The sequence below is a fragment of the Suricata suricatta genome, chromosome 1 (genome assembly GCF_006229205.1).
Source record: "Suricata suricatta isolate VVHF042 chromosome 1, meerkat_22Aug2017_6uvM2_HiC, whole genome shotgun sequence".
Taxonomy (NCBI): domain Eukaryota; kingdom Metazoa; phylum Chordata; class Mammalia; order Carnivora; family Herpestidae; genus Suricata; species Suricata suricatta.
In genome coordinates this window covers 142,487,393-142,504,729 of record NC_043700.1, presented here as the reverse complement: position 1 = coordinate 142,504,729, position 17,337 = coordinate 142,487,393, and positions in this window count along the sequence as shown.

Genomic DNA, 17,337 nt, shown 5'->3' with positions numbered 1-17,337 from the left:
TAAAGGAATCCCACAAGTCTGAGGTCAGTGGGGTGAAAATTTCCTCACTTCTAAATATGGAAATACAGGGCATAAATCCTGAGCACAAGGATTTTTATTCCTAAAATAAGTCTTTTATAAATTCATTTTGATTAAGAACAAAAGAAAGGTTGGTAGATTGTTCAGGGCTTTTACATTTAGACTCCTATTCTGTTTTAATACAAGGAAACACAGTTGAAAGAGTTGGACTCAGACTAGAGTGACCATCGAATTTATCATCCAAACCAGGCAATTTTGAGAACAAAGGAGGAACTACTAATCATTAGACTGGACAACACACAAAAATTCAAACTCTCCTGTGCTTCCCACGACATAGGGTCATGCCTAAGCACACAGACCTGAAGCTCTAATCCCAAGTTTTGTTTTGTTTTTTCTTACTTAACTAGGTGTAAAAATTTGTGGACATTTTCTAATGCATCTTGTATCTCGGTGCATAGAATTAAACCCAAAAATATGCACCAGGTGTCTGTTACACATTAATCGTTCAAAATATGGTAGCTACTCCAGGAGAGGATCTTTTTTTTTTTTTTTGGCATCTTTGATCTAAACTCTGTCAGACATAAGATATTTCACATTTTTCTATTGCCAAATTTTCTATATATGTTTGTAAAGACATTCCAGAATATCTTCACAAGGTATAGTCGTGCCCATCATCACTGCCATGAGAAGAACGTGACCATTCTACAAGGAAAGAGATGTGGAGAAGAGCCATCTCAGACAAGCGCAGCTAACTCAGCTGACTTTTTTAGCTCAGGGGCCAGAGAACTTTCTTCCATAAAGGAAAAGACAGTAAATATCATCAGCTTTGGGCCCATACAGTCTCAGTACCAACTATAAACTCTGCTGTTGTACAACAAACACAGTCTTAGATAACATCAACCAATAGCTACAGGTATATTCTAATAAAATTTTACTCCTAGAGACTGAAGTTTAAATATTTATTATTTTCATGTGTTGCACAACATTTCCTCTTATTATTTTCAACCACTTAAAAATGTAAAAAACATTCTTAGTTTTAATGAGATGTATAAAAATAGGTTTCAAGCCTTATTTGGCCATTAGGCAGTAGTTTGCCAACCCCTGTACTACTTTGTTGTTTATATATTCTTATGTATTATTTAAATATATTTGAGCTTATTCTTTACTTTTACATGTCACTGAAGTTGGTAAGTTTTTGTAATTTAGTGTTATTTTACTAACAACAAATTGATATACCTTCAATACAGAATAGCAGAAGATTGTCAGTGTGTGAACATTCATATCAGTATGTGTACACAATTTGGGCAACTTACCACTTTGCATTTAGTTGCACAATGCTAACTGTGGTTGATTTGAAAACTGTGCTAAGAAAGAACTATAAAACCGTGTAGTATTTTGAAAACTTTCACCTGTCTTCTGGAGCTTGAAAACAAACAAAACCAGCTACATTGTTGATTCAAAGTGAACATAGCATCTATTACCTTTGGACTGAGAATTGCCAGAGCTCACTTTCCTCCTTTCCTTCTGAAACTGTAATGACCAGCTTTTAAGATCAATCAGCCTGGGTCCTTAAGTGACCATGTTTGAAATGCCCTGTTTCTGTCTGTTAATGGACACCCAACATGAATGAGAATTGTTAACTTAATTAAAGAAAGAGGCCATTAGACGGAGGTGGCTTTAATGCTTCAGTAGCCTCCATCAGCAAACCAAAACCCAAGCCAGTAAATCCTGCAAGGCTACGAAGTCAAAACCTAAGGACAGCCGATCTCAAATCACCAGCTAAGTTTTTCCATGTAAGGCAAATGCTTAAACTATAGCCAATCATAATTTCCTGGCTTTGTTTCCATCACTTCTCTTAAAAAGTCTCCCCAAGCTCCCACCAGTGAAAAGCTTCTAATCATTTCTAGTTCGACATTGCCAGATTATAATGCTTTTTGCTCAAATAAACTCACAGTTTTTAATACAGGATTTAAACAGAATGAAACGTTTAGTCACATAGATTTGGAGCTGTTTGCTATCACCATGTAACCTGATATGATGTATGCATACATAAATAGTCAAAATTTGCTTTTAGTGCTCTATTTTAAATATATATGTTTGTATGTATGTATGTGTGTGTGTATATATACACATATATGTGTATATATATATATATAAAATACTTTGAAAAGTCAATATTGTGGTCTTCCTATTTAAAAGGCAAATATTGTTTACTTTTCAAGACCATATCACTGATCTACAAATTTTACAGCTCTCAAAATTTTCTCCACAGGAGATTAAAAATAGAACTCCAGAAAATAAATATAAATGTCAAATAGGATATTTAGGCAGATATGTTTGGCTGTTGCCATCAAATTTTAAATTGTTAATATGCACCAAAGCAGTTCCTTTACATACAGTAAGCTTCTATCATCAGAAAGTCTAAAGCAAGTCTATTACAGTCCATAAAGGAATACCATAAATTGTTCTTCCATACAAACAAAAAGCAAATAAATGACACATTGAATGAATTTTTCTTATCTACAAGTAATTCTTATGTTACTCAAAAGGAGTTGAGGTCTGGTGACTTGAAATAATGCAACTGTTAACCTAGGAGTTGTTGTGTCTTTTCTGTGCCCTAAAGTGTTGTTCAACGCACATTAATATAAATTTTGCATTTCAAGTATCCTCTCTTGATTTAAGGAATGAAAGGGCAAACAAGGAACCACCACACACTTTTCTTGCCTTTTACCACACAATCAATTGCATTCAATCTGTTACTAGAAATCCTCTAGTTCTGCTTGGCCCTAAATCACCGGTATTCAAAGGTTTATTGCACATTCACACTCTCTTGTCATTTGCAGGAAGTCTAATTGAGAGAATTTACAGTTGGTTGAGTGTTTCATTTAGATTGTACATGTTTAATAAAAGCTTTTTAAGTTACTAATCTCTGCTTAGGAAACAACAAAAGTGCTTGAGAGTTAAAGAATAAAATATAGCAGGTAAATGTTATTGTGTGACATTTCCTTATAATGTTTCGAAGGAACTGCATTTACTGGCTGTGAATTGTTTTTACACATCTAACTCTCTTTGCTGGAAAAATTGAGGCTATTAGTTATACCACGTGACAGAAATGTGATGGTAGAATTACTTCTCAGTCAAAACGCTGTGGTTAGCTGAAAATAGTGTCAATAATTATTGCACTCGAGAAGAAAGCCTAAAATAATATCTCAAGTGAAATAATCTTAAGCATCTTCTCATAAAAATAAATCTAATTAATAGTAGGAACTGATTTTAGCCTGTGTTACAGTGCCATCATCTTAAAATGGGCTCCTGAATTTCAACTTGCATTATTGAACCCTATGCATTGTTTACGAATGGTACTGCACGGAGGGATCTCGTTTTACACAAATGATCCTTGTTGCTATTTAGCCCTACGTTTCAAAAAGAAAATGTGAAACTATGTAGTAAAAGAGACCACAATGTTAAGGTTCAAAAATGGGACAGGATAAACTTCAAAGGTCCCAGAGACATCAACTTCTGAATTCTTCTCTCTAGCTTGATGTGTTAACACTGTTTAGCCACATAACAATGAGAAAACTTAGCCCTAGCAAACAACGCTATAGGACAAAACTGAAATCTGCAGACAAGCTCTTTTCGTAGAACATTAAGAACTTGCCTGTCTTCTCATTAGTCAGCAAACACCCTTGCTGCTTTCCTTAGTTGGTAGACGAAATGCTATTCCTACTGCATGAACTCGATTAGCTCTTTAAACTCCACTGCTTCTTTTTTTTTTTAATAGTTTATTGTCAAATTGGTTTCCATACAACACCCAGTGCTCTTCCCCTTAAGTGCCCTCCTCCATTACCACCACCTCTTTTCCCCCCTCCCCCTTTCCCCTCAACCCTCAGTTCATTTTCAGCATTCAATAGTCTCTCAAGTTTTGCATCCCTCTCTCTCCCCAACTCTCTCTCCCTCTTCCCCTCGCCCTGGTCCTCCATTAGGTCCCTTCTGTTTTCCTGAATCCCGAACCCAGGTAAACTCCACTGTTTCTAGATAAACTCTTCACTTAAATAAAAGTGTAGATCCACCATTACCACCTAGCTCATTTGGATTTGACTTTAAAAAATACTTAATTCTTTGCAAATGGTATTGATCATAACACAGGGCATGAAACACATTAGTGTCTTAGGATAGAACCATTTATCCTTAAAATTAAATTTACACTGGACAAAATAAAGAAAAGCATTCTCTAAACCGATAGTTAAAATTACTAATACCAAAAAATAATGAAAATATTCTCACTAATTAAACTGTTGAACAGAATTTCTCTAGAAACATTATAATGAGTTTTAATTTTAATTAATTTTGATCCAGAGTCACTTATTTTATTTTCATTTTGGAAAGCATGAAGCAGAATGATGCAGGAAAGTAATTTGACAACATGGAGGAGATTATTCGAAACCAAAACCAAGGGTTTAGATTTCTCTTTCATGCACTCAACAATCATTGAGCAAATTACATAATTGTCTATATGCTAGAGATATAGCAGTGTACAAACATGCTTCCTGTGTTCCTGAAGCAGACATTCAAGTACAAGCAAGAGATAAGTAAGTGTTTTCTTCTTGAGTTCCATGGAGAAAAATAAAGTTACAGAGAGAGGTAAGAGGTGGGGTACATAGGGTACACTTACTTCTTTAGAGTATCAGAGCAGGTCTCACTCATGATGTGCTATTTGAATAGAAACTAAGGGCGAGTGATGGAGTTAACCACATGGATCACCAGGGAGAAAAATGATCAACATTGGTAGTCTAGTTCTATATTAAGTCAAAATGGGCAACGACTACATAAATAGCAATGTACATTAGAATTGTTTGAGTCATCAATCCATTGAGAGCTTTATTCAATACAGCCCAACGTCTGCCATCTCTCTCTTCACTCACCATTCCCTTCACTGGTTTTCTGAGCAGCTTCATCTCTCACCTTGGCTTTCCTAACACTAGGCCCTGTGTGCAATCTGCTTAACAACTGTTAGGCACATCAAATAGCTTGAACACCTGCATCCTTATCCCTCCCTGATTTTATTTGTATAACCATGGTAGGTTTGAAAGAGAGAAGAAATTCACCCACTTTTTCTGAAAGTTGGTTTTAATGTTTTCCGTGTTATCATGCATTAGCTTCTTCAATATTTGCATATCATCTTTTAATGCCTTTGTTTCTTCACTATGTGTGTATTCAAATCAATTAGTAAAGACATCCTTGCTTCCCGACAACTTTATGGCTGCCATCACTCCTTACAAAATAAGTACATATTAGTTTTCTACTGCAATTGTAACAAATTACTATAAACTTCGTGGCTTAAGACAACACCTATTTATTACCTCACATTCTGTGTGGGTCAGAAGTCCAGCCAAAGCGCAACTCAGCTGGCTCTCAGTTTAGAGTCTCACAAGGCTGAAATCAACATGGCAACAAGGCTGCCTTCTTTTCCCATGACTCTAGGGATGAATTTGCTTCAAGCTCATTTAGATTGTTGGCTAAATTCAGTTCTTTGCAGCTAGGGGAGAGAGGTCCGTGTTCCATCACTGCCAGCCCTGGGGTCTGGCTTTGCTGTTAGAATCTGCGCACATTCCTCCTTATGTTTTACATGTGGCCCTTCCAGCAATAGCAGGACTGGTCCACACACTCAGAATCTCTGACCTCTTCTGCACTATTTTCTCTCTTCTGCCAACCCCCCAGACACACCCAAAACTGTAGTCTTTCTTTGATTCCATCCAGAGAAACTTCTCTACTTAAAGTACCTAGTTGTTTAGACTGGGTCTACCCAGATAACCAAGTATAATCTCCCTATTTTAAGGCAAATTAGTAATTTTTTAAATGTCCATTTATTGATTTTGAGAGAAAGAGAGAGTGCAGGGCAGGGGCAGAGAGAGAGAGAGAGAGAGAGAGAGAGAGGTAGGGATAGTGAGAATCCTAAGCAGGCTCCACGCTTAGCACAGAGACCAGTGCAGGGCTCAATCCCACAACTAGGTAATCAGGACTGAGCCAATATCAAGAGTCAAATGCCTAACCACCTGAACCAACCAGGCATCCCAGTTGATTCGTAGTTTTGATTTCATCTGCAAAGTCCCTTCACAACAGAAACTAAATTAGTGTTTAATAACCAAGGGACAGAAATCTTGGGGGAACTTCAGAATTTGATCCACTATATATTGCTACCACCTTATGTCAGTATATCTTGTTATAAAAAAGGAGCTGTTTAATCATCATAATTTTAGAAGGTAACTATTAATATCTTCATGCTATAGATGGAGAAACTGAATGCAGTTTAAGTAACTTACCCAGCATTCTTTACCCAGTGAGACCTGGAACAGGAATTAAACCTGTCTGTATGAATCCAGAGCACAAGCTCTTCCACAAACAATGACATGAATGACAATGCAAGATATTATCCCTTGATGAGCAGGAATCAAGGCAATGGTTCTAAATTAAGCAACAATTTTTGAGGTCAGATTATACATAAGGTACCTGAAAGACCCCTCTCTAGAACAGTAAATAGTAGTCTTCTACCTGCATGCAAATGCATTGCATTCGCAACTACTGATGGTCTTCTTAAAAGTATGATATCCTTTTTTTGTTTAGATAATTTTGCTATCTAAACTCTTCATTTAAAAGAATGATTTTGTATTTAAATATAAATGAAATAGATTTTAAAGCATTAATTAGAATACAAAATACCTATTTCCCAATACTAGTATTATGTCATGATTCTTTAAAAGGCATATGTTATTTTAATAATCAAGTGACAATTAAAAAAACAACCACTTTAATGTGAAAATACTAATGAGATTTTTAAACATTTGTTCTAGATCACTGAGGTCATATATATATATATATATATATATATATATATATACAGCAGCAGATTGATATTTATAATAGTATCAATCATGAACTTCAGCTTCTAAATGTCATTTGTTTATTCAGGACATTTTGACTGAATGTAAGTAAATCAAAACACAGAATTAGAAATCAGAGATATAGTTTCCCAAATCACAAATTAAAAAAAGAGTTTGACAATACTCATTTAAGTAACATATAGTTAAACTACATAAATTGTAAACATATTTGTGTATGTAGTCAAACTAGATAATTTGAGACCAGAAAAATGTAAAACCATTAATAGTAACTATTTTTTCATTATTCAATGAATAGATTGATATGAATGCGGAAGAGATTGATATATTGGATATTGAAGAAAGCATTCCCTGACTTACATTATTGTTTATGGTTTAGAAAGCTTTGAGATCCAAGACTGTGACATTTTTCAGAGAAAATAAAATGAACATAAAAACCAAACATATTGTTTAACTTTTAAATTCAAAGCTATATTTTATATGTAAATCTTTTATTGCATTGTAATTTTAAGAAAAAGAAAAGAAATGATGTACTTGGTTCAGTTTCACAACTCATCTTACCTAATTAGATTAATATCTGGAATCCATTGATCGGCATATTATCATTACTTGAAATATAGAATTTGTAACCTTGCTCTTTTAAACTACAGGTCTTCTCAAATTCAAGAAGAAAATTGCAATTACAGTGAATATTTTTAAAATATGAATGCTTATACTAATAGAGATTAAACACAGTAAGGATTTTCCTCAAAATTATTGACAATTTTTAAGTTTCTATTAATTCCCAAGAAAGATAATCTTTGTATTCACTGATATACTGGGTACAGTGAATAAAATAAAATTTGAGGATTATAAAAAATATAAAACATAAAAAATAGCACATTTGAAACTTAAAGATCTTAGCTTTTAACGCCTGTTATAACTTTAAGGCTTTGTCATTTTCTGTACCTAATATAGACATATTTGTTTTATACATACATACAGACACACACACACACACAAACACATATATACACACATCTACCACAGGAAAATCAGCTGGGGCCACGTTAAACCTCAGTGGGAGCCAGAACCTCTCACCTCTAGCTGACTGTGATTTTTAACTTATGTACAGGCCACGCATCTAGTTTTCTGGGTAGTCAGATTTCTTTCTACGAGTTCCTGCCAGAGGAGGTGTTCAAAGACCTTAATTCAGGGACTCTGCTTAGCATGCACAGGGTTACTCAGAGGAGCGACTCTGCAGTGTTTTCAGAGTATAGCACAGAAATGGAGGTTTGCGTGTATCAAATCCTTGACAAATGTTCCAGCAGTTAAGTAAAACTTTGTTTATATTGCGTGCCTCTCAACAGAAATTAAGAGCTGTGGAAACAATTCGCGCAAGTGGTTGGCAATCTTCTCTCGTTCTCTCTTAGTGAATATGACAAGCTCACCTGCTGTGGGAGGCTGAAAATAAAGGACAATCTCACCACATTAATAAAACATGAGCCACAACTGAATCTGAGGCCAACTAAACCACCAGAGATCTAGTGTGACGCTTAATTTTGTCGATGATGGAAGTACTTTAGCCCGAGGTAACTTTCGTGGAGGCCATATTTGCGTGCAAACCTTCACTTAAAGCACTGCAGCTGGGCAGAGTTAATGTTCATGGGAGTGTAAACGTACAGTAAAAGGCAGGAACCACATAAGATGTTACATCGCTCAAGCCAGTCAACTTTGGTAGTGGCCTAATGTTTTATTGAAGCTCATTCCTCCTCACAGGAGATCTGAAAACCCACTTAGTGCCCTCAGAAAATTGTCTGTTTTGGCTGCATGGACTGGTTCCTAATCACAGAAAGATAAAAACATCAAAATAAGCTAATAGGGTTTTGCCATGAAATACAGTCCCGGGAGAGCAAGAAGTACAGGGGGGAGGTTTCTGGGGGAGCTATTAAGTTCAAGGGTTTGATGAGGTTAAAGGAACATGCTCCCATACAAAGACAGGCGGAGATAGAAAGGGCATACCAGTAAAAGGGGAAGTAAAGAAGAAAAAATTAAAAAAAATATCTTTTAGGAAATGAAAACGAGACCCAGTAAATTAAGTAAAACCATCTTTAAATTATGTATCAGTCAGTGTTTGAAAATGATGCTGAGGCACTGAAACAAAATTATGGTGATGGCTTATATGAAAGATGTTCCTTGGAAAACATTTTAAATAAGAAATCATGATAGAATGCCACCAGAGAAAAGGCATTTTGTGAGAGAGAATTTTTCCTTCTGTCAATTAGATATTCCATGCAAAGATCTCAAAATCATGTTTTCACTTATTTCCATGATTGTTTCTTGAGAATGAGAAAATATGATTTCTTTAAATTAAATTCTCAACCAAAGAGTGTTTAAAAATGGAAATATGGAAAACATATAAAACGATTGATTATTGGAGAACCCTGGGATTTCTTGTTGATTTGATTCTCAGCTACTTACAGGATTTGAAACAAAGGCTTATGGAAAGAAGTCTATAAAGGAAACAATGCACCTTACAGAGTTAATACTTCTGAGTCGCGGTATGCTTCAATTTGTCATGAGTAGACTAGCCCCATGGTTTAGGAAGTAAATGTTTTATCACCTTTTGTGCAACAGCAAAGTTTTATATCTAATAATTCCAAGAAATTCCTTCTGGGAGGCAATGGTACCCACTAACGGATTCATAAATTTGTTACATAGGGCACCGATGTGTTGGTAAAGGTATTAGAGCACAAAGTTAGAATCATATATTCTCACATTTGCAAGCATATCCATGTCATTCTCTGTACTTTCTTAGTTCCACAGCAAAGAAGGGTTTTATGGAAGAAATAGATTATATAAATGTGCACTACCTTGACAGTTCTTGTCTTACATTGTATTTGCCTTGAACCTGAGCCAAATTCAGACTTTTAGAAATGATCATTGAAGTAAAAATTCTTACCATTATTTCAAAACCTAATAAAATATTACTTTAGGGAGCAACTGCAAATTGCCTCCTCCTCTAGCTGAATTCAACCAGCATAGGGATTTTGTGTAGCTCAGAATTTTTTTTTTCATTTTTAATAGCCTGATCCAACTTTTAAAAATTGAGATGCTTTGGAGAGCCTGAGTGACTCAGTCGGTTAAGTGTCCGACTCTTGGTTTCCACTCAGGTTATGATCTCATGGTTCATGGATTTGAACCCTGCATCAGGCTCTGCTCTGTCTGTGAGAAACCTGCTTGAGATTCTCTCTCCCTCTCTCTCTCCCTCCCTCCCTCCTTCCGTCTGTCCCTCTCCCCCACCCCAGGAACTCCTCTGCTTGAACTCCTCTGTCTCTGTCTCTGTCCCTGTCTCTCTCTCTCTCCCTACCTCCCTCTCAAAATAAACTTAGAAAAATTTAGAAATTGAGATTTTTTTTATATTCAAAGCCTGAATTTCAGCTTCCCTTGAAAGTCAGAAGATCAGGTACTACCAGGCCCATCATATCAGTTGTGACCTATCAGGTGGAGCACTACCAAGACTGAGTCCTCCGGCCAGCCTTCTCAAACTCACTACTACCTCCATCTTCCCTCTGGTCTTAGTCACAATGAGACAAATTCTCCTTGCCATTTATTATCACTCTTGCCCTATTTTTTATTTTTTAATTTATTTTTGTGGTTATTTTCTAAGTTTTTAAATTATTTTACTCTATATCCCGATCTGTACCAAAAATTGAAAAATGTGTATAAAATAAGAGAATCTTCCAGTTCAAAAACATGGGAGAGCATACTTTGTGCATATGAAGAATGCATCTAGGTTTAATATATGTCTATGCTTGCTTTGGCAGCACACATACTAAAATAGGTTTAATATATGTTCCTCTATCATCCACATAGACTACTTTAATCTTATACCTGTCTATCCTGTAAGGCATTCATATTTCAACCCTTTTAAATGCTTGTTAGAATGTTATTTTCTCTCTCCCACAAACTTCTAAAGCATTTCTCATGAAACCTAACTCTGCCTACATTATACTTCACAATGGGAATTCCTCTTTCCTCTTAACAGACTCAGGGATCTTTGAAGACAAGCCTCATTCCATACTTCTATTTTGTAGCCTGCCCTCCCCCAAATGCTTGGTTTAACACTGTTAAATATGTTTAACAATTTTTTTATTAGTACTAATATGTGAAAATGAAACTAGTTAAGAAGCACCACATTTAAATGGCAAGCTACATTAAAAGGGTTACTGTCCAAAAAGTCAAGCATCTAGATGAGGCCAAGTTTGCCCACTATTGGATTTAATAATTACATCTCTCCTTTCCTTAAATACAATTAATAAAGCAGTGTTATGTACAGACCTCATTTACTGCAGTTTTCTCCTCTACGACCTTTGATCAAGATTCTTCTTGATTGGGGGCACCTGGGTGGCTCAGTCAGTGAAGTGCTGACTTGATTTCAGCTCAGGTCAGGATCTCATGGTTTGTGAGTTTGAGTGTCACATCAGAGTCCATACTGAGAGTGAAGAGCCTGTTTGGGCTTCTCTTTCCCTCTCTCACTGTCCCTCCCTGTTCACAAGTGTGTGCATGCTCTCCCTCTCTCAAAATAAATCAATAAACTTAAAAAAAAAAGACTCTTTGATTTGCAAATATAGGTCATAATTTGAAAGTGGAGTAAGATGTAGGATGACATTTTTAAACTTCTCCTTCCACCCTGAATGGGACACTTTATGATGATTGTATTGTTTTTTTAATAAGTAACTTTACCTCTGCCTATAGTTGAAATAGAGACTTATTTGTTAATTGACCCAGAGATATTTGGTACATTCATTTAACATTTCATAGGTTATATGTAAGAATTATGTTCTATTAATCAACTTCAATAATTACCACTAAATATCTAGGATTTCCCAAAAATAGCTAAAGCAAACTAAATAGTTATCGCAGTGGCATGCCTTACATAACTCTCTAGAGAATACTTACTGTGCTATCATTCACAATGTGTTAATATTCTGAAATCGTTTCCATTGGGTTCCCTTGCATGTTATAATTTCTTTATTAAAACTAGACATGGGACTATGTAGTAATAATCTGAGCTATAAAAGTCATGTGCCAAGCATATGCCAGGCACTATGACAGTAGAATATAAAGGGCTGACAGTTCCAAGTTGGTGAGAACCCAAAAAGAGATGAATTGCAGAGTGTGGAGAGCTGCCAGAAGAGCTGCCGGGGGAAGAAATGTGTGCCCTGACCTAAGATCGGCCACCTGCAGGGCAGGACAGTGTTATCACTCCCAGCCCAAGGCCGGAGACAGCTTGGCTGGACTTTCTTATCGGCTCCTCAGACGCTGTGCTAAAACTGCAGCTTCTGTTTTTCCTTTACCCCAGCCTTTTCACGTGGCCCTGTTTTCTAGTAACCGACCTGTGCTTTTTACCCTTTATGAGCAGAATGTGTTTTCTCAATAAATTGAGGCTTGATCAGAGACTTTGTCTTGCCTCCATTCTCCATGCTCCCTGCCCTACCCCATTCTTGCCCCCTCCCTCAGGACCTGCGTTGACTGGCCTGCCGGTCGGGTCAGCAGAGAAAGCCAAAATGCATTCCATACAACCTATCATATTATAAGTAGTTTCAGTATTACTCCTTAGTGTTTCTAAACCATCTTCTTACACATTTCAATCAATAAAACTTTTGACCATGCCTTTCAACATAAAAATAGTTATTCACTCAAAATATAATTTCACCTCCACTGCTACAACCTTGATTCAAGCCACCATCATCTCTCACACTCCAGAAATAGGGTCCTAGTTGGTCTTCCTACTTCTACCCTTACTCTCCTACAGTCTTATCTTGGCCTTGGCACTTAAGTCAGAGTGAATTTGTTGATGTGACTCCTCTGATCAAATCATGCCATAGTTCCTCAACTCAGTAGAAGCCAAAGCCCTCACAACAACACACATAACCCTAAAGATCTGGCTTCCAAGTAACTCTCTAATTTCTATCCTACACTTCATTCTACCTCCTTTTCTTTATTCCAACCATCCTATGTACTTTTTGTTTCTTGAAATAGTGTACAAATACACACCTTAGGACTTGGTACAGGGTGCTCCCTATGTCTAGATTATTATTCGTTAAGGTATCCACCTAAAGAACTCCCTCACTTTCCTCAGATTTATGTTTAAATGCAATCTCAGCGAGGACTATTCAGATCACACAATTTTAATTGCAACTTAATCCCTCAAAGTCTTCAAACTCTTTTTTTTTTTGCTCATATAATTTATCATCTTCTAACACATTTCAATGGATTACATTCTTGTCAAGTGTGTCTTAAGGCAAAAAATATCCGTCTCTGACCACCTGACCTAATATGGCCAATGGGATATAAATAGATGTGTTGTAAACAGAGGCTCTGCTCATGTCTGTGAGGTTTGGTTTGTCCCTGGGACTCCCCTATTCTGGGAGAAGGACATGTCTGAGTAGTTGCTGGTCAAAAGAAGCCTATGGGACAGAATCCAATCTGCAGCCTCAAGCCAAGCCCAGGCTACACAAACCCTTAAGCAAAGTCATCTGAGTCCACTGACAGACCAAAGATCAAGAAAAACAATTATTTATTGTTATAAGCAACTAGATTTTATGGCAACTCATAAATTTTCATTGTGGCAATAGCCAACAAATGTATGTGGAATATATTTATCTATTTTATTTACTACATATCTTCCTCTGTGTTCCTTCCACGAACACAGGTTTACATTGTTTTGTATTCCTGATGCATAGCACAGGAAATGGTAGGTAGTAGGCACTTAACAATAGTTGAATGAATAAGTGAGTGTATGATAGCTGATTCTAATGTCATAGTATACAATTAGAATGAATCCTCATTCATACACATAGGATCTATATTTGTATTTTGAATACTAGGGAAATTCCAAGCATAATTATAATTTTTAATTATTTGAAGATGTCAAAATTATCCTAAAATGTCTTATGCAGAATACCATATAAGAATAGCTAGATACAAGGAAAAAACTGAAAAAAAAAAAATCCCACAAACACATAGAAGCTAAACAATATGCTACTAACCACCAAAGGGTCAAGGAAGAAATCAAAAGGAAATATAAAAATACATGATGGCAAATGAAAATGAAAACACAATGGCCTAAAATCTGTGGGACACAGCAAAGCAGTTATAAGAGGGAAGTTTATAGTAATACAAGCCAATGTCAAACAACAAGAAAGATCTTCAAATAGAAAACCCAACTATACACCTAAAGGAGCTAGAAAAAGAACAAAGCCCAGAAGTAATAGAGGGAAGGAAATGATAAAGATTAGAGAAGAAATAAATTAAAGACTAAAAAAGACAACAAAAAGATCAATAAAACAAAGAGCTGGTTATTTGAAGAGATAAAATTGATAAATCTCTAGCTGACTCATAAAGAAGAAAAGAGAAAATAAGAAGAGAAGGCCACAAATAGAAAAATCAGAAATTAAGGAGAAAAAACAACTGACACCACAGAAATACAAAGAACTATAAAAGAATATTAACAAGACTTATATGCTAACAGATTGGACAACCTAGATGAAATCAATAAATTCCTGGAAACATGCAATCTTCCAAATCTGAATCATAAATAGAAAACTTGAACAGACCAATTACAAATAAAGAAATCAAATTGTTAATCAAAACTCCCAACAAACAAAAGTCCAGGAATAGACAGTTTTGAAGGTGAATTATACCAAACATTTGAAGAGATAATTCCTATTCTTTTTAAACTATTCCAAAAAACAGAAGAGGAGGGAAAACTTTCAAATTGATTCTACAAGGCCAGCATTATCCTGATACCAAAACCAGACAAAGACATTAAAAAGAAGGACAAGAAAAAACCAGAAAAATAAAGAAAACTATAGGCTAATATCTCTGATGAACACAGATCCAAAAATCCTCAACAAAATGTTAGTAACTCATATTCAGTAATGCATTAAATAAATCATTCCCCATGATTTAATGGGATTCTACCCAAGCATGCAACAGGGTCAATACTTGTAAATCAGTATACACCATGTTAATAAGAGAAAGGATAAAAACCATATGTTCATCTCACAGATACAGAGAAAGCCCTGACAAAATAAAACATCCCTTCATGATAAAAACTTTCAACAAAATGGGTTTAGAGGGAACATACTTCAACACAATAAAGGCCATACATGTAAACCTAAAGCCAACATCATACTCAGTGGTAAAATGCTGAAAGTGTTTCCTCTAAAATCAAGAATAAGACAAAGATGTCCATTTTTGCCATTTTTATTCAAGATGATACTGCATGTCTTAGCTACAGTAATCATAAAAGGAAAAGATATAAAAAGCATCTAAACTGGTAAAGAAGATATTAAACTGTCACTATTTGCAGCTGACCTACTATACATAGAAAACCCTAAAGTCTCTATCAAAAATCTACTAGAATAAATGAATTGAATAAACTTTCAGGATAACAAAATTAATACATGGAAATTGGTTGTGTATCTATACACTAACAACAATTAGCAGAAAGAGAAGAGAAAAATCCATTTATAATTGTACCAAAAAGAATAAAATATCTAGGAAATAAACTAAAAGAACCAACTCTGAAAACTATAAAACATTGATTAGAGAAATTGAAGATAACACAAACAAATGGATATTCCATGCCCATGGATTGGAACAAGTAATATTGTAAAAAAAATCTATACTTCCCAAAACAATCTACAGATTCAATGTAATAATTATCAAAAAACAAACAGCATTCTTCACAAAATTAGAATAAATAATACTAAAAGTCATGTGGAACCACAAAAGGCACCAATTAACCACAAAAATAATGTGGTACTGCCATAAAAATAGACACACAGATCAATGAAACAGGATAGAGAGCCTGGAAATGAACCCATACCTATATGGTCAATTGATCTACAACAAAGGTGGCAAAAATATCCAACAGGGAAAATTTAGTATTTTCAGTAAATGGTGTTGGGGAAAACTGGACATCTACATGCCGAAGAATGAAACTGGACCACTTTCTTATACCATATACAAAATAAACTCAAAAATGCGTTAAAGGCCTGAAACCATAAACTTCCTAAAAGAAAAGACAGGTAGTAATCTCCTGGATATGAGCCTTAGCAACATTTTTCCAGATATGTCTCCTCAGTTAAGAGAAACCAAAGCAAAAATAATCTATTGGGACTATATCATAATAAAAAGCTTTGGAACAGTGAAGGAAACCAACAACAAAATGAAAAACCAATCTACTGAGAGAAGACATTTGCAAATGATACATCTGATAAAGACTTTATATCCAAAATATAGAGAACTTTTACAATCTAACACCAAAACAACAAATAAGTTGATTAAAAATGGGAAGAAGCTCCGAATAGATATTTTTCAAAGAAGACATACATATTTCCAATAGATTCATGAAAAGATGTTCCACATCACTAATCGTCAAGTAAATGCAAATTAAAACGAAATTAGATATTATTCGAGACCCATCAAAATGGCTAAAATAAAAAACATAAGAATAACAAGTACTGGTAGGGATGTGGATAGTAAAAGAAACCCTTATGAGCTGTTGGTAGGAATGTAAATTGGCTGCAACAATTTACTAGATATGGAGGCAACCTGAGGGTCCATCAATAAGATGTGATGTGCACATGTGCACACACACACACACACACACACACACACAATAGCATACATGATGGAATATTATTCACCCACAGAAAATGAGATCCTGTCATTTGTGATAACATGGATGGATCTAGAGGGAATTATGCAAAGTGAAATAAGCCAATCAGAGAAAGACAAATACCATATGATTTCATATATTTATAGGTGGAATCTTTAAAACAATAACAAAAATAAAACAAAAACACCAGACATTTAAATATGGAGAACAAACTGGTGGTTGCCAGAGGGAAAGTAGGGGGAAGGTGAAATAGATAAAGGGGATTAAGAGATATAACTTAATTTATAAGATATATAAGTCACAGAGAAGAAAAGTAAAGCATAGAGAATATAGTCAATGATCTTGTAATGATATTGCATGGTGAGAGATGGTGACCACATGCACCATGGTAAGCAGCAAGGAATGTATAAAATTGTTAAATTAATATGTTGTACACCTAAAACTAATATAACTTTGTATGTCATTTATACTTCAATAAAAAAAATAAGAGAATAGCTAGAACATCCCAAACAGTTGAATAATGATCAGGGTCATTTATTTTTAGTAAATATTAAAGTACATGATAAAGCTACTATATTTGCACTGGTACCTGTGTAGGAAAAGTTCCATGAAAGAAAAAAAACATAATCAAGAACTATGATATCACCAAGATGGTGAATTAGGAGATCCCAGCCTTTGTTACCCACCTTCTCCCTTGAGATAAAAATTTAAGGCAGCTTTCTATAAACAAAAACAGCGCTGGGAGAGCAA